Source organism: Suricata suricatta, chromosome 10 (assembly GCF_006229205.1).
Source record: "Suricata suricatta isolate VVHF042 chromosome 10, meerkat_22Aug2017_6uvM2_HiC, whole genome shotgun sequence".
Taxonomy (NCBI): domain Eukaryota; kingdom Metazoa; phylum Chordata; class Mammalia; order Carnivora; family Herpestidae; genus Suricata; species Suricata suricatta.
This window is the reverse complement of record NC_043709.1, coordinates 10,215,453-10,220,720: the sequence shown is the minus strand read 5'-3', so window position 1 is coordinate 10,220,720 and position 5,268 is coordinate 10,215,453.

Genomic DNA, 5,268 nt, shown 5'->3' with positions numbered 1-5,268 from the left:
GGGGGGGGGGGGGGGGGGGGGGGGGGGGGGGGGGGGGGGGGGGGGGGGGGGGGGGGGGGGTGTGCACAGACCCTGTTACCGGGGAGATTTGGCCACCCACGCTGGCCTTGGTTCCAGCAGAGGGGAGGAGAGAGGAGTGTGGTACCCAGGGGCACTGGACGTCCCCCAGGCCACTGTGGCGCATGTCCCCTTGGGGATGACAGCTTGGCTCGGAGCCCAGGCAGGTGAAGGGTTGGGCAGTGCTGGGAGGGCTGGCAGCTCGAGGGAGCACTGTGCTGGGAGTCCAAGTCCTGGCCATGGGAGGAAAGCCAGGGGTGTGGGGCGGGTCAGCCGGAGACTGACTGAGCCAGGAAGGCCCAGGGCAGGCTGAGGGGTGGGAGAACAGTGTGACGAATACATATTTCAGGCTTTGGGGGCCAAGGGCAAAATCAAAGCTACTATAAGGAGAAAACAAATGCCCACTATTTGGAAATGGACACGGTTCAAAATGTAATAATAGAAGGAAATATTTCATATTCCACATCTGCTAGTGAAAAGTGTGGGATTCTTTGGGGGGGGGGACAGTGTCCTTAATTGGAGTTCCAAGTTAGTATTTCCTGTCCCCAGATCGGTTGCATTCAAAAAATCCATTCTTGGCTGGCAGGCTGGCCAAACCGGCGCTGGGCCGAATTTGGCCCCCGGGGCCCGATGTGGCGACCTCTGGGCTAAGAAGCTCTGCCCGGGGCCCGAGCACACATCTGGGTACCCCTGGATGGACCCCAACTCCTGCTGACCGACATCGTGACCATGGGTGAGTCGACCCGCCTCTGGGCCTCTGTTTCTTAATCTGGAGAGTAGGGAAGTTGGACTAGACCCTTCCTAAGCCCCTCTTTCAATATGAGCATCGTAAATGCTTCAGGGTCAATTAGTAATGATGGCTGATTTGATTAGCGCCCGCCCCCCTCTCTCTCACACACGTCACCTTGCGTCCTGGCTACCACATACTACCTATAGTGAGCGGTGTCATGCATCCAGTTTACAGATGGGAACTCGGGGGCTCAGAGAGGGAAAGCAGGTGACTTGGATCACACAGCCAGTGACTGGGGAAGGGAGGGAGAAAGCCTGTGCCGCGCACCTGCATCACGCCAGGCACCACGGGCTCCTCACCATTGCAGACCGTCCTTCAAGACCAGGGCTGGACCTGCTTTGGCACCCAGGGCTGGTGTGGAGTAGGCCCTTGGAGAGCCGGGAATCAGATTCTTCCAGAAGGGCCACCCTGGCTACTACAGCGCACAGTAGGGCTGGGAACGCACCGGTTTCTGGAGCCCCCCGTCCCTTGAAGCTGTCCTTCCACTTGCCAAGGGTCCTGGGCGAGCCCCTCCTGCCAGCCTCAGCCTCCCATCCGTCCATCCATCTGGACAAGTTCCTGAGGTGGGGGGGCTCTAGGCACGTCCTGGAGGTGAGAGGGGGTCAGAATTCAGCCCACCCTCCGCAGCCTTTCAGCACCGTAGCCTTGCCTCCTGCCCCTGCTCTTCGTGGACTGACTCCCGTCCTCCCTGCGCTCCAGGCACACCCAGCCTCCTCCATTCGTTCACTCATTCATTCATTCATTCATTCATTCAGAGGCTCTAGACAGGCGAGCTCAGAGGCCTCTGCGAGACAGTGAGGGGAACGAAGCAACATCTAGGGAAGAAGGCTCCAGTGTGGAGCAGGGCTGTGCCTGGGTGCAGAGGTCAGCACAAGCGTGTGTGTTTGAGTGACCAGGAGGAGAGCAGGGTGACGGGAGAGGAGGGGGGGGGGGCTTGTCTCAGTCTGGGTGGCCTGGGGGCTCCACAGGTGGGAGCAATGGAGTTTCTTGACCTAATTTGTGTTCTTCAAAGGCTCGCCAGTCAGGCACCGGTGACACTGCTGGTTTTCCTAAGGGCCGTTGCACAGGCTGTGCCCTCTCCCCGCCTCCCGGAGCCTTCCCTGTCCTGGATCGGCGAGGCCTCTCCTCTGGGCTTCCCAGAGACCCCAGCCTCCCCGTGTCCCCAGGCCTGGCGGCACCTGGCACACAGTAAGTGTTTGCCTCATGTTTCCTAAAGAGAAGAAGATGGATGGAGGGCCAGCGGCAGGGTGGCAGAGGGTGGGAGACCATAGTCTGACTGTCTGCTGGAGGCCGAGGGGCAGGGAGGGGTCCCGGCCACCAGGCTGGGGGCAGGTGTGGCCTGAGTCAGACACCAACGCCTGCCCAGGGATCTTCCCCGAGCAGATGTGACCCAGGGATCCCCGATCGGCCTCTCCTTCTGGGGGTGACAGGGCAGGGCAGAAAGAGAAGTGCAACTCCACACCCGCGAGCTCTGGGAAGCTGGGGGTGCTGGGTGTCGGGGCCGTGAGGTGGCCCCACCTCGCCTGCCATGGAGGTCCTGGTACATGAGCATCTCTAGCCTCAGCCCTGCATCTGGCTCCTCATGCCTGCCTGGGATCCTGGGGCTGCCTGGACTGCCTGCCGAAACAGGACACTGCTGCGCCTCCCCCATCAGACCCTAACCTCCTCAAAACTAGGCCCATGCCTCCACCCTCAGACTAGCGGCGTCCCTGGAGACCAATGACTGTGCCTCCACCATCAGACAGCTGGGTTTCCAGAGGCTGGGGCCTGGGCTCCTCCCATTCCTGACAGCCAGGACAGAGCTGTCCCCTCCCTCCTCTCCCCTACGCCTACAGCAAAGCTGACCACAGGGTAGGGGGGCAGGGCTCAGCAACTGAGGCTGAGGTCTGTCCTTCACATAAGATGATGTGAGCCAAAATACCTCCCCTGCCTAGCCCCTAGGGCTGTCATGAGTGTGTGACACCTATGAAAAGTGTCCCCTGGTTCATCAGCCCTTGCTGTTTCCTGCTAGGGTTGAATCTCAACCTCTCTACTTACTGGCTGTGTGAGTTTGGATACGTGTCTTGGCCTCTCTGAGCCTCAGTCCCTCTTCTTCAACACCTGCTGCACTGGGTTGCCAAGACGATAGAATTAGTTTATCCCTACGCACGTCAGCAGGTCCCAGAGACACCGAGAAGCTTCCCGTAGATGACTCTCCCCTGTCTTCATTGGTGGCAGGGGCAGATGGGCCGACAGCGTGGGCAGGTGACTTTGATCCCCAGCTCTGCTCTGGTCGTGCAGTGTGACTTTGTGAAACCTCTCTGCCAACTTCCTTCTCCAGTATAGACTGTGTCCACCTTCCTGCCCAGCCCTGGGTCCTTATGACGGCCATGGGGGAAGAAATGCCTGCCGGCTCGCAGCCCCCAACTCCAAGCATTATTCTTCTACCTCGAATTCTCTGCTTTCTGACCTGTTCATGGCTCTCCGCCCCTCCCTGAGGCTCCCTCCTGGGCCAAACCATCAGCCCCTGCTTTTGCCCTTGCCCCACCCCTTCAGCAGGGAGAGTGAGGCCTTTAAAAGTAAGCCATGTCAGTTGCTGATTCTCCTTGAGACCTTTCTAGGGCCACCCATTGCCACAGAATGAAATCCGCTATCCCTACTATGGCTTGAGAAGCCCATGTAACCTGTCTCTGCCTGTTTCCTGCCCACTTGTCCCTTCCTCTCTTTCTGCAGCACTGTGGACTTCAGTCTGAACGCCATGTGTGCCCCAAGCCCTTTGCACAGGTGCTTCCCTGTTGCTCTCTTAATCCTTGAGCAGGGTGAGGCCCCGGGCACCCTGAGACACCAAGCACCCATTCTCTGACGCTCCCTCTTGGGGCTTCTCTTTTATCTTTTGTAATGCAATTATTTTGTATTTGCTTTTATTTTTTTTTTTATCAAAGTACTGCTTGCAAGTAAATTTTAAAGCCAAAGTGATTAAAAGAGTTGTAACAGCTGTCTTCCCATAGCCCCACCCCAGCCCATGTGCCAGAGGCAATCTCTAGCTCTTTGCCCTTGTATTTGCCTCCATCTTGCTCACTATCGGATTTCTTTTTCCGTCTCTTGATCCCCCAATCTGACCCATTATCTACTGACTTCCTACTGTGCTACATCAGGATTTTAGATTTCTTGCACACTTTAGCCCCTTCTCTCCACCCTCTCCACTGAACGGTGTTTTCAGTTAAGTATACATTCAGTGTTTTCATTAGGGATGCACGATAAATATTATTTCCTGCCCAGCCTGGAGTTCATAACTGCTTCGTTGTTTCTTTTTCCCCCATGTGCTCATTTTTTTGTTGTTTTGTTTTGTTTAAGATCTTGGTTTTCTAGGACTCGGTATTTACATAAGCTCCTATCTACAGCTTTGTAAAACCCTCACAAAGGAATGCGAGCCCGGTCAGGATTTCTGCGTGGAGATGTCTCAACTCTGCCCATTTGTCCTGGCTGTCTTCTGTGCCTGCATGTGGCTACCACCCTGAAACTCTCTCTTTGCTACTCTCTCACTGATCCCTTTCAGCTTTTTCCTGCATTAGGTCCTGTTTCATGACTCTTCCTCCATAATGGTTTACTCCCTGACTTTGTTGGTGCGCATAGTCTGCTAACTCCCTGAACCAGTGTGCACATGTGAAAATCATTTATTCTCCTCCGTGCACATTGATAGTCTGGCTGGGTATAGAATTCTAGGTTGAGAGTTACTTTGACTCAGAGGGTGGGAGGGATCTGTCCATATCGTCAGCTCCCAGTACTGTTCTTAATTCTCAATTGATTATGAGTAACCTTAGGTCATTTTTTTCTTTATAACAGAAGCTTCTAGGATGTTTGCTTTATCCCTGGATTTCGGAGATTTCCTAATGCGTGGGTCATGCCACCAACAAGTGTTTGGGGCATTTAGTGAACTGTGTTAATCTAAAGATTTGTGTTATTCAATTCTGGGTAAGATTTTTCTGTTTTTTCTTTTGGAACTCTAAACTCTATTTGACTGTTGGCCTCCTGGATTAACCTTGTAATTCTCTTGTTGTTTACTTTTACCATCTTATTCTACCTTCTCTATTGTTATTGTTCACTCTATTTTTTTCCCAAAACTTTTATTTTTAAAAACAATTATTTTATTTTATTTTTTTAAGTTTACTTATTTTGAGAGATACAGTGATAGTGAGAGTGTGGGAGGGACAGAGAGAAAGAGCTGAGCTGCCAGCACAGAGCCCCATGTGGGGCTGAAACCCGCAAAACCTTGAGATCATGACCTGAGCCAAAACCAAAGATGTGTAACCAGCCAGACATCCCCTAAAAATGTATTTTTAAAGTGTATTTATTTATTTTGAGAAAGATAGAGAGAATGCAGGAGGGGCAGAGAGAGGGAGAGAGAATCCCAAGTAGGCTCTGCACTGTCACTGCAGATCCCA